Here is a 14,235-nt window from a genome sequence, read left to right as displayed (position 1 = left end):
ACTCTGGAGGGATGTAAATCGGCGGACACGACGGGTGAAATACCGGTGAGTCACGGTAATCATCAATCAGCGATAGAAAGCGCTTCAGATCCTTCTGCGAATTTGGATTTGGATGTCGAGACTTCAACTGCATTGGCTGGTCTACCAAGATGCATGCTGGGACCTGTAGTTCTCCCTCTTAAATCTACTGACTTTCTCAAAACGGCGGTAACACAAGATGGTTTAGGCGCTGACCATGCCGGGTCTAATCTAGATAATGACCCATTAGATAACTTTTTTCTCTATCAGATGGGACTACCACATCTGATGATGATGCGACCAGCAGGGATTGGGCAGAGTATGAGCAGGGAGAAATTGATGATTGTATAACGGGTGGATATATGAATACGGCCCCTGGTGGTACAGTTCGGAAAAACAACAAGATCTTGAGTGGAGAGGTGAATGATCTAGGGGGCACTATATCTGATAACACTCTTAATGCCCTAGGGGAGAACTTGGAATGGGATTATTCATTCTCCACCATAAAGCCACTCGCCTCAGGCCATGAAGTGGGCCCAGGGAATCCTGCCACGTTTAATTCATCTGACCCTCCCAAACCCATTACGCTGGAAATGATTTACGAGACGATGCTGTCACACAGAGCGGAGACTAGGCTTGAGAATGCCAGAACACAGGGGGCCTGTCGCAAATTACAAAATGCCATAAGACGCATAAATAAGACAAGCGCTGAGATTGGCACTAGAGTAAATGAGACTGAAAACCGCATCTCAGTTCTGGAGGATGAACTATCAACTCACTAAGGTTTGGTGACCGCACTAAAAAAGCAAAAAGATGATGCCACTTGGAAATTATCTGATCTTGAAAATCAGATGCGACAGAATAATTTACGAGTGTTGGGTATTCCGGTGGGGTCAGAGCGGGATGATGCGAGACAATTTATTATCCAACTGTTTACAGAGGCTTTTCCGGAGCTTTCCCAGTGGGATTGGGGGATAGAGATTCAGAGAGCCCATCGATTCCCTCTCCATAGAAAACAACAAGCTACCCACTTAGGACTGGAACCTGTATATTCTCGTGCCATCTTGATTTCAATCAACAATTTTTTAGCGAGAGAAGCTGTTTATGATCTGGCGCGGCCAAACCATAAGAGATTGGCCAAAGGGATTCATTTTTTTGTCAGGCCGGATTTTTCTCATGAAACAGTGTCTCGCAGATGGCACCTTCGCCAATTAATACCTATGTGTCAAGCGAAGGGTGGGCAGGCGTTCTTAATGAACCCTGCAAAGCTGAAGGTTGTGGTTCAAGGCCAAAACAGGTTTTTTTTTCAGAAGTGCTGGCTAAGGAATACTTGCAACAGTTGGCGCCTGTGAGTTGAGTTGAAGATAATAATGTGGCTTAAGGTGGCAAATTGTGCTATACCTAAAGCTATATTTTTTTTGTGTAAGGGGTACCGCGGGTGAGTGTTTCCAGCTCCCCATTCACCAGGACCCCTGTCCTATTGTCTCATTATTGGGAGGGTGTGGTGGGAGGGGGTGCGGTAGATGGTGGGGGGGTCTGGTTGGGTGGAGGGAAGGAATGGGTTGGTGGGGTGCGGGTATGGGGGGGAGGGGGAAAAAAACGAAAAATATGTTCCGCAACTGTTTGATTTTTTTCTGTGATTTTTTGTTTGATGCATTTATGACTATGTTTACTAAAGGGCTCTTAAACTTTGAATTTAATGGCTAATTTGAATTTAAAAATTGTAACTTATAATGTTTGTGGCCTTAATAATTATGAGAAACGAAGGAAGATGCAAATTGAATTGAAACTTATTAATCCCGATATTGTGTGTATTCAGGAAACGCATATTTCGTGGTCCTTACGGCAGAAGCTAGACGATTTGGGGTATGTTACTTTGGTGGCCTCTAAACAATCGGATACAACGCGGGGGGTGGCCATTCTGGCACGCCCCTCTTTAGTTAAAACTGAGCGTTTCTTGGCAGATATACATGGCCGATGGGCTATTCTCGATTGTTCAGTGGGAGATATACGGTTCACCCTTTGTACTATATACGGATCTAATCTTGATGAAGCAAATGTTTTTGATTTCTTAAATGGTGAGCTTGCTTTATGGCCTTCACCAGTTGTGTGCTGTCGAGATCTCAATATTCATTTGGATAGTGATTGGGCAAGCCTCTCTCCCTGGTCATATAGCGGTCGTAAACCTAAGGTTTTTCAGGCTTTAAAGAATTTGATGGCTGACCATGGCTTGGTTGATGGGTGGAACTTTTTATACCCACAAACACCTGGCTATACCTTTTTTTCCTCACCTCACACTAAGTTATTTCGGCTGGATTATTTTATTATTCCTGCTGCCTGGGCCTCCTGTAGCCAGATTCAAGTCTATCCTAGACTTTTATCCGATCATGCTCCTGTGGCTATTTCCTTTTCTAATGTGGCTATTACAAGATACAGTAAGACTTTCACCTTTGATGGGAAACTGCTGCTTGATATTCCTTTTGTGAATCATATGAAAAAGTGGATCCCAGTCTTTTTCCATCTTAACCGTGGTTCAGCGGAACCCGCGGTGGTCTGGGATTCCTTTAAGGCATGTTTTAGAGGTGAGGTCCTCAGTTTTGGCTTACATGCTCAAAGATTGCGCAAACAAAATATGATGCAGTTATTTACTCAATTGCGGAATGCTGAATTAGATCTTATAGTTCAACTACAGGCAGCTGATGATCCTAAGGATAGCCTTGATAGAATAGCTCGTTGTAAGGCTAAGATTAATCTTGTATGGGCCCAAGAGATTTCGCTTAAATATCACCTTTACAGGAAACAACGGTATGAGTTTGGGGAATCTGCAGGGAGATGCTTAGCTCAAAGAATTCGGGCGAAAAATCAAATATCTAAAATTAACTCTATCTATAATGACCAAAAGGTATTAGTTCATGAACCCCTGGCTATTATGAAAGTTTTCCATCAATTTTACTCTGATTTGTATAGCCAGCCAGATGTTGGTGATCTTCCACCTGACTTCGGGCTACCAGTGCTAGAATGGGATAGGCTTGATCCTGCTGAGGCAGAAAGATTGGATTTGCCATTTTCTGACGAAGAAATCGAGCGTGCACTGTTTAAACTGTCCTCGTGTAAGGCGGCCGGACCGGACTCTCTTCCATCAGAGATTTACAAGACCTTTTTTCCAGAACTCCGTGAGGATCTTCTGAATACTTTCCAGGCAGCTAGATTGGGATTTCTACCCCAGTCATGGGATGCTGCCCATGTAGTTATATTCCCGAAGAAGGGGAAACCTCCTGATCAACCAGGATCATACCGCCCGATATCGTTGGTTAATTGCGATGGTAAACTATACGCTAAATTGTTAGCAAATCGTATGGCCCCGCTTGTTGCTGGCTTGGTATCGCCGCAGCAGCATGGTTTTGTGCCAGGGCGGGGGACGGTTGATCACATTAATAGGGTCATTGCACTTCTCGACGTCGCGCAGGTTGATTCCAGATTTCTGGGTTTTGTCCTGCTTGACGCCGAGAAGGCCTTTGACCGTGTGTCATGGAGTTTCCTATGGGAGGTCATGGTACGTTTAGGGTTTAACCCAGGTTTTCTTCGGGCCCTTCAGATTTTTTATCGGTCCCCTACTGCAAGGATATGTGCTATGGGCCTTAAATCGGAGGAGGTTCAGATTAGTAGAGGGACCCGGCAAGGCTGTCCTTGTTCCCCTATTCTTTTTGCTTTTTATATTAATCCCTTCATTAGAATGCTTGATCTTAACTCACAAATCCCCACCTTTATAGCCCAAGGTACGAAGTACAGCGTTCTCGCTTACGCGGATGATATAGCTGTCATTACGTCTGATTTAAATACTGCTTTACCCACTATAGAACAACTAGCGGAATGTTTTGGCAGATACTCCGGGTATAAACTCAATAAAGCTAAGACACAATGTCTGTGTACGGACCAAACGCTAGTTTTTGACAGTAGGATTGTGGAAGAAGTGGTTTACTTGGGTATTAAGATCAGACCTAATTTGGAGGATTTGGTTAGTGTTAATTGGTGAACAACCATTACAACGCAACTTTTACAACGCACTGCCATTACAACGAAACTGTTACAACGCAAATGCTGTGACAACGCATGCCATTACAACGCAAGTCTTTACATCGACTTGCACTAGATGGCGTGCTAACATTAAAAATAGTTTAGTTTACTATCCAAACACCTTCCCTACTGCAACGTGGACTGGAGTTAGAATAGTAAATTACCCTTTTTTAATGTTAGCACGCCATCTACTGCAAGTCGGTGTAAAGACTTGCGTTGTAAAGACTTGCGTTGTCACAGCATTTGCGTTGTAAAAAATTTGTTGTAACAGCATGCGTTGTAAAAGCATGCGTTGTAACATCATACATCCGTGTTAATTGGATGGATATTTTGGATAAAACCAAACATGCACTGGAGTCATGGCAGAGTCTTCACCTAACTCTGGTTGGGAGAGCTAATTTACTAAAAATGATTATACTACCTAGAGTACTTTAATTTTTTCGTGCTGTTCCCCTTCTGATTCCTAGATGCCAGATTCGCCAGTTACAATCGGTCTGTGAAAAATATCTTTGGGCTCCAGGAAAAATCCGTAGAGCTTCACGTTTTATGACGCTGCCACCTGCCCGCGGTGGATGGGGAGTTCCGGATTTTGCTCTTTATCAGATTTCATGTTTACTTTTAAGGATGCGTATTCTCTTGACCGGTGAAGAAATGTCTAATGCGGCAGAAACACCCTCAATTTGTCAAATTACGCTTGGCTTGATTGCAAAAAATGTTTGATCTCCAATATTGATGTTAGTTATTAAAAGCGCACCCGGTTTAAAACTATCATGTCTGCTTTCAATGTCTGGAAATCTGTTAGGAAAATGTGCAATATACCCAAACTTATGATATACACTCGGCTTAGGGCACCATATTTTTTACCTTCTATTTTTTGTGATTCAGTTGTACGATGCTGGCATTCTAAAGGTATCACATGTCTGGGTGATTTTGTTTCTGCTGAGGGTGTTTTTCTTTCTTTTGATACACTTAGACAGCAATTTGATTTATCTAATAATCAATTTTTTAAATATTTACAGATCCGTGATTTTCTTTACAAACGTACCACGTCGCTGTCTTCAATTCGCATTATTGATGCTATTAGATCTCAAACACGTATTGGAACTATTTACAAGGAGCCTATAGCACATCGTATAGATGATATTGATAAAACTAATGAGAAATGGTCATGTCGGCTTTTATCTACATCTATTAGCATTCAAGAATCTACTAAAATGGCCCATATGGTTCTTTATTCTGCGTCACTAAAAGCCCAACTTTACAAAACTATTTTTAATTTATACCGCACTCCGGCGGTGATGATGAAATGGGGCAGCTCTTCTCTATATTCTAATTCGGGTGAATGCTTTTGTTGCAAAGCTTGTAAAGCCGATATAGTACATGTGTTTTATGCCTGTCCTTCTTTAACACTTTTTTTTAATCAAATCTCAAACTTTCTGTGTCATGTTCTCGGTAAATCTGTCTTATTGTCATCGAATTTAATCTTATTGGGTATTGGGGAGGAAACTACCCAAGGGCATCCTCTTTTTGAGTTTCGTTTTTTTCTTTTTATTATAGCAGCTGTGATACATTTGTCAATAGCAACAGCGTGGCTGCAGCCACAGGCACCGAGCTTTGATATATGGCGTTCTAAGCTATTTAATTTGTATAACCTTGAAACTAGTATGTATATGTTGAAAAAACCATGCAAGAGACGATTTGGCCTTACTATTTGGTGCCCGTTAAAAGATTATTTTGATGAGTAAATAATTATGTTCAGCTCTGTTATATATGACAGTTATGTGTAACTATTATGGTTTTATTCTCTTTTTTTTTCCTCTTGTTTTTTCTATTATATTTATCTTGTTGGTCAACTGTAATTGTATGGTTGTTGTGGAACATTAATAAAAAATTTTTTAAAAAAAGGTAATCTAGAAGATTCAAGACAGAGTAGCATGAGATACATGGGATTATCGTACAAACACTGGTAATAATCCACATGTTACAAAGCCTAAAAATGTGATAAAAACTTGGAAAACAATAAGGGATCTAACGTGTGTGTAAGGTTATTTTTGTTATGTCATTTGGTACCATGCTTTCTATAGTCTACAAACCTTATGGAATACATCAATAAGTGATACACTGATTCTATCGTGCTATGAAGTGGAATGGTGCAGAAAAGGAAGGAAAATATGTGGGCCACGAGGAATCGTTGGCGACAACCTTCTTGTTAGGTCTCACCTAGCATTGCAGCGCGAATGCGCTGCCATCGCTTTGCGAGGCATGCAGTATATACTGTATTGTGAAAGCTTCGCGGAAGCTCCACCCACTCTCTGCCCATTGGCTTTTGTCTTAAATGCTGCCTTCCAATTGGTTTGAGGCTTGTTAGTCCCTCCTCATTCTTCATTTGTATCCTTCCATGGCCCCTTTACTCCTAACACTATTTTCTTCCCTGTCTCCCCACCCCATTACCCCCTCCCTCAGTCTGTGACTTTTCAACCTCCCCTGCCCCCCCCCACTCTCGTTCGTGTTTTCTTGCCTGCCGGCACTTCCGTTTTCTTCTTTATTATTACCACCTTAAAATATGCGCGTTCAAGATGCGTGCTGTACAAAAACTTCTCTTGTTTAATGAACTAGATTTTAATGTTACTCTAAATATAATAAGACTCTAGGCAACATTCAGGGTATGCATGGCAACTGACGCCTCTTAGTTCACAAATGGCATTGTTGTCGGGCAGGAGGAGCGGCAGTGTTTTAACTCATGCTTAAAACAGGCACTTTTAATAACTTCCTCTCAATTCAGTGCTATAGTCTTGTGTACTGAGGTGACACGCTAAAGAAAATCTTTTTTGAATTTCGAAGAGACATTATCACACATTTACATCATGTTTACCATATGATTAACATGTCGATCATTTTCACGTCTCGCCCATTGGCTCGTATACGCTTGGCTCTTCTCCAGCTGTCTCTACCTGCTAATTAATATATTGGCTTGCGCACCTTTAACAAAGAGAGATGAATGACATGACAGTGAGCCCGGTAGATGGTAGAAAAATAGACTGGTGCAGACAAACAGACAAAGTCAGTCTCTATTGCCTCATGTCAGAATCATCACTTTCTATAACCTGGAAATCGGCCGGCAACTCCTGCATGCCCCAACCTCATCCCCCTCACCTATTCTTGGCAGAAGCGGCAGATTCTGAGCTGTGCCCTGCTGGTGCAGAGGAGCACGGCAGAGTCTGTAGAAGTGCTAGGAACCCTAGCCTCTACGGACAGGCACCTAAGCCTTCCGGGTGCCTTCACACTCAGGATAAATGAATAAATTTTGTTCTGTGCTTTAGTCGCCCCTCTGTGAGCACTGTCTGGTAGATGAACCTCTGTGTTAATAAACACATTCAAAGAGGTGGTTGGGTACACACAAACAACAGCCACAATACCGTACGTTTTGAATGTGTAGTTAAATAACTGCTCATCGAGTACCTCATTGGCTGATCATTCCATGGCACTACCAAAACTTCATTTGGACACATTTGCTCAACTGTAAAAGACTCCCTTTTATGGGTCTTTTACCAACTTGGGGCTTTGGGGTTAGGTAACCTACTTTGGATGCTGTGTAAAAGAATAAATACAAAAATTAATGTAATGAAACTAAGCAACCAGTACTGTCTAAAACACTGCAAAAACTGACACGCATTCTGGCATTTTGTTTAGTTAATTTCGATTTCCTCATAGATGCGAGTAAAGTACTCTTAATATCTTAATGAAATCTGCACTCTTTTAACTAATAGCACTGGGGGACCTTTGACAACTAGGCAATGAATCCATTTTCATGTACCCCCGAATCCCCCCTGCCCCCGCCCCGTCGGCAAACTTCATTGCCTCCCAGTGTTTTGGCGATAACCAAGACACAGGATAGTGAGTCAAATAGTCCAGAAAATGAAAGATCGCGTACTACTTTTATTAATGAGTTTCACATTATTAAAGCACCACGGTGTGCATGTGTGGCGAGACTTCACCCATGAGGTACGTGCCAAGAAATTGTTGACACAATCCACACTGCGTCTTTTTCAATATATTTATTATGAAGTGCAGGACCTTTCCAAGGGATTATGCACACTACATACATTCACTCCAAAAATAAAACATGTAGGTAAAAAAGAAATTTCCATTTACAACATCAATAGCTCTAACTCACAAATGCGAGACCGATTTGCATTGCAAATGCTTGTTTGAACTTCTGTTTGAAAAGCTGTGAATCCCTGTAATTTTATCTCATCCCTTAGACTTGCCCTACCAGATGGCCCATTGCAGTGCCTCTTGTGTCTCTAGTTTGGGTCTTTTGCACATTCATGCAGGACTTTATATGTAAAGTCAGAACTCTTCCATAAATGTCCATAAAGACAACTGCCTTTTTCCTATGCTCAGGTTGCAAATGATTTACATGTATGCATGAATATGGTATTTCTATAGCTCGAACCTAGCTGAAAGGCAGGGGAGCCTTTGTCTAGATTACTTGGGCTATTTTGGCAAATTTCTTAAATCCAAAAATAAATTTTAACAAAAAGTGTTCACAAAGTTTAAAACTTTGAAACCTTACTATACACAATTTGGTTCAAAGATTATTTTCATTTTACGTGATTCCTGGCTACCAATTTATTGGGAGAATCAGCAGTTTAGACTTACCTAAATGATGTTTCATATGTGATTTTCATGAATATCTTTTCAATTATGTATAAACAGGTAGATATATTTAATTCAAGCTGTCAAGGATTCATGCTTTCACTTTTAGGCACTAAATGAAATTCAAAAGCTCTTAACAAAAATGTTAGATTGATGACAATCAAAACTGAATCCTTAAGACTAGGCAAATAATGTGAGTCATAGGGTCACTTTTGTTTGTGGACTTAATACAAGGAGTAAACTGTATCCATCCACTTACACTATCATGCGACCTTCGCCCTCTGTATCATCTGTGATTTCTCGCTCTGTTCAGCACCCTGTGAGTTGATCTGGACCCATTGAGCAACTTACATCCACCAATTTTGTGAACTCAATCTATTGTTTGACTGCTGCTCATTCCTTCTGTTATGTTTTCTTTCAGTGAATTGTGCATCTTGCTCTGTTGTGCTCAAATTTAGCGACTTGTGCCCTCCTGTTTCATGGTCTTTACACATTTGATTAATAGTGTGCACTTTTTCTATTTATGACCTATACACTTCAATCAAATTTGTAATTGTATTCATGGCTTCCAGCTCCAGCGAAGAAAGGGCCTTTTGTATTTTCTAGTAGTGCCTATCTCTAATGCCCTCCACATTATGCATCTTAACATCCATATTTTCTAACATCTTAAACAATGTGCTAATTTAAGTACCTGGTGTCCTTGTTTACTGCCAACTACATCACACACTTAACTGCATACTCAGTAACTGTTCAGACCCCAGTCCAAATTATTCTAACTATTTCTTCCTGTCTAGAATGATTCAGTTTTACAGTTACTCATGCTGCCTTACTCCTTACCTGTCAACACCTGTGAGAAAGTCATCCTTTTTTCTCTGATCACCCCCATATTTTGACTGATACTGGAGGTAACTGACTCTGACTGTGCCCTGGGCTCTGCTAACCAGGCCCAAGGCCAGTGCACTGATTAAAAAGGTATATGGTAATCAGGTGTAATTCAAATTGGCACTGACAGTATACTTGTAAGTCCCTAGTATCTTGTAGGGCATGTAGATTTAGAGGTCCAGATGCGTTGAGGCACTTATGTGTGCACTGCTGTGTTGCCTGCTGTCATTTTAAAAGTAATCCCTGCTGTGCAAGCTACTTTTAAACTGAAATTGCATGCAAATTCGACTTTGAATGAAAAGGTACTTCCAAAGTATTAAACTACCTTATATTTACATATAGATCACCCAAGGTGCCTCCAGATTAATGTGCCATGTAAAAATAAGGAGGGACATATTAAAAGATGTTTTATATTCCCTGGTATGGGAAAAATGACCAATTTCGTTGTTTCCCCATTGTAGCATTTTAGCTCCATAAGCTAACATGGGAATACTGTAATGCAGTGTACCTATTGACTGGAGTGAGCTAAAATAATATTTCAAGGACTTAAAAGATTAGTAGTGATTAATTCAACAACTTGCCCCTGTTAACTTTATCATAACTAATACAGAAAAGAAGTTATAGAACTTTCTTTTCTGAGAGCCTTCTAGCAGCCTCTCCTGATTGGCCAGCCAAATTGCTTTGATGAGGTGATTAGTGGCCTGTCTACAGATGGAGGTTACCTGTTAGAGGGAGCTCCCCAGCCGCAGATAACAGGCGGAGAAGGGGGCTGGGTAAAAAAACTGGGCTTCAAAGAGAGCAGGACTCTACCCCCCAGCCAGATTGGAGCCCAAGGAATGGAATTTGCAGGAGGTCTGGAAAGGGAGTATTAAGGAGAATTGAGCCACACCAGTTGGTTGGCTCAGCCATCTCTTACACCCAAGTAGAGAAATTCTCCATCTTGAATATTAAAGGACAGTGCTTTGTGGGACAAGAATATGCCACACTTTGGAGGAAGCTTTCATGCTTTTGGGGGGCAACCTGTACCCCTTTGGTCAGTGGTGCCCCCCCACTCGACACCCCAGAACATTAGATAACAATGTGAGAGCTGCACACCAACTCAGATCTGCTGCCTGAAGCTACAAGAAGAAGAAGGACTACCCTGCAGGAACCCTGGTTTCTACCCCAAAGGATTGCACTCTAAAGGACTGCTCCTGCTGCACTCTTGGAACTACAGCCCTGAGTACTCCGTGAAAGCAACAGGTTAGCAGAGCTCACTTCAACCATCTACCCCAAGAAGACCCCAGCATGGAGTGTGTCCAGTGGACTTTTAAGGATTTGGCCATGTGCATTGTGGAAACTGTATTCCCAAACTTCCAAGGACATTGTCAGAAATTCTAGACCCTTGGAGTTGTATTTTGGACACTTTGAACCCTCAAGAGGAAGTTCAGGAAGATATTCCAGAAGTTTAGAGAAGTTTGGAGCAGCTTGCGGAAAATGCTCCATTAGGTGACTGACCTGTCGACGAGAGTCAGGCTGCCAATGTCGAACAGCGACTGGCCTGGATTTCATGTTCACTTGCTGAAAGTTCCAGAGCTCAAGAGTGTCAGAATTTCAATGAGGCCAGCACTGAGCCAAGCTACGGTCGTCAACTCAAATCCCGGCCTGAAGAGGAGCCTCACCCGACGACGAGAGAGAAAAGCTTCTAAGGGCCTGATTATGAGTGTGCAAGTGTGGGTGCATGGAGGCATGCCACCGCCCTACTCCCACACTGCTAAACCTCACCGCGGTCCTCTGGTGTTCCCACAGCAGTGCCGCATTGGGAACACCAAAGCCCATTTCTGCACGCATGGACTGTGCAGTCTATGCTGTGAAAGAAAGGGGGTACATGCAGACAGGGGGCCATGTATGCCCCTGCATGAAGCCTCAGACCATGAGGGATTGGAGGGCCCTGTAGGGCCCCCTTAGTTTCCTCACCGCCATAGATTTCATGGCACACTCACCACCATGAAATCTGTGGCTGTGATGAAACTTGTAATGTGCTTGGCGGTTCCGCAGTGTCACCGCCAGCATATTGTGCCCTCAGACCGCCTTGCCTCTGAGGGATCATGGTTGGAGTGGCCCTATGGCTGTCTGACAGCCATAGTTGTAATTTGGCAGTTGGACTACTGATGTGAAGGTCACTGACTGCAACCACACCTCCACCACGAGTTTGGCGGTCCTATGGACTGCCAAAATCGCAATTAAGTCCTAAGTGTGAAATTTTGAAAAACAAATCTGACCAAGGCCTCCCACTTAGTGTAGTCGATCAGGGCTCCATTGCGGTCAGCCTCAAATTTTGACTTTGTCCCGATCAAGCGTGATCAGATGTCCAAGTTGGTGCTGTATGTTTTAAAGCACTAGTAAGTGTGTATTCTTTAAAAATTCATATGTCTGGTGCCATATATTCGATTTTTGTCATTTGATTGTCATTTTAATCATAAAAATATTTTCTATTTTTATAAATTAGTTGGGGAATTTTACTGTGTGTTATTTAATGTATTGATGTTTTTAAATGCTTCATACACTTGTCTCCTAAGTTAAGCCTGCCTGCTCGCAGCCAGTACCAGGGGTTGAGCCAGGGGCTAATATATTGATGATTTGACTGTACCTAATATTGCATCGGTGGCCTTACTTACATTCTTACCCCAGCCAGTAATCCAACTTCCAACATCTCACACATACTCCCATGACTTAAATAACAAAGTCAGCCACCTCAAAATCACACATTCATGACTCACCACCATGCATGCACTGACTGGCAAGGCTAAACAACCTCCATGTGCTTGTAGGAGGTTAGCAATAATTCCACATTCATCTCAGGCAAGTTTGATTTTTACCCCTCACCACCAAATTTCATGGCTTTCATAGAAAACTGGGAAGATTGCAAAGATATAGCCAGCATCTACAGGAACGGATAAATGATTTAGCAACAACTGTCCATTTATCCACTCATCCACTCTGCTACTCTCCTACTTTCCCCTGTTGCCTCCCCAACAAATCACATAGAATCACAATAACACCTTCTGCCAACTGCACCTTGCTCCTTTAAACAAATCTCCTGTACTTGTATTTTCCATTTCGAGGCCCACATGGCAATCTACTGTCCCATTTATTGCTAAAATGCCATTGTTTAGATATTTTGAGGCATCGATTGCTCTCAATCTTCTTTTAGTCTTGTTAATCTCAGAAACTTTACCCACAATCTCCCCTCAGACCATTCCCACATCAACATTCATTCCTCATCTGCCTCTTCTCCCCCTCAGTCTGACCAACTCTTCCCCTCCAAAAGACATGCAGATATAATTACCACCCAAAATGTTTCTGTGTGTCCTATGCAATCTTCTTGAGCCTCTAAATGATGACTCATGTTGCTCACCTTAGGGGTTCCAAGTATTTTACCACTATGTTTATTCAACCCCTCCTGTATCTCACATATGTTCCATTCTCCAAATTTGAGCACTAAACTCAGCAGCAGACCTTGCCTCCCCCTTCTAACAGTTGTGTTTTCTCTCAACTTCCTTTTTCATTGGACTCATAAATGTTTCACCTTCTGTAGACTTACTTCATTTGAATGGGTACAAAAACTATTACTCCCTCTGAAGTTTGGTCTCCGACCCCTCAATCTTGCCAATACTTCCCTTTTTAGAATAAATGGATGACAGGTCCCTGGTTGGTGATGGCGCTTGCCCTTTTCCAGTGTATATTGGGTCTAAATTATATAGGTGCTCAAAGGAAGAAGGGTCATCCACCCTTCCCAGTTTGTAATCCCTAGAGATCACACACAATGTAATGCCAAGACCTGAGCACAACTAACATATTACAGACTACTGTGTTATCAGCAAATACACAACAATGTCATGATTATTTCATTTCATTGTATCTTCTCTTTATTTTCTCTTTCGTTGGTCCAGCCAACACGTGTTTCGTCGCCCGGGAGTGCCCGCGACTTCCTCAGGGCTGGAAAAATAAATAAATACAAGATTTCCTTGTAATGTATATAGACTCCACACAATATATGAAATGTGAGATACTGGTGAAGCCCATGGAAGGCCAATAAATATGATAAATTGGTGAACAACGTTCAAAACAGTGGGTAACAGATTGAAATACAGAATATAACGACAAAAACCCACATTGCTGAAAAAGAGTGATGTAAACAAATAGATAATTATAAATTAGCAACCATGAAAGTGAGAAACCAGTGTTGAAAACTAAACCATAGATTATACCACTGTTACTAAGTGATGGTGAACGAACCATGATGTGAAATTCTATCCAAGATAAATTCAAACATACCAAAAGGGTGAATATGAATCAGGATAATAACCTAAAAATAGAGGAACATATAAATCATTAGAAGGACCGAAAGTAGAAAGTCCCGAGTACTAAAGTAACTAATATAAGCACATAGCTACCTGGTGACCAGTTATATATCCGTCCTGGCCACTTAGAGCAGGAATTGTGATGAATCAGTTTCACAGAACATAAGTAGTATGTCTGAAACAAAGATATGGTGTGAAAACAGTGTCCAACTGCTATGATATGAAGGCAACCAATAACACTATAATATGTCATAATCAG

This window comes from Triturus cristatus, chromosome 11 (genome assembly GCF_964204655.1).
Source record: "Triturus cristatus chromosome 11, aTriCri1.1, whole genome shotgun sequence".
NCBI lineage: Eukaryota > Metazoa > Chordata > Amphibia > Caudata > Salamandridae > Triturus > Triturus cristatus.
Note: the sequence above shows the minus strand (reverse complement) of the source record.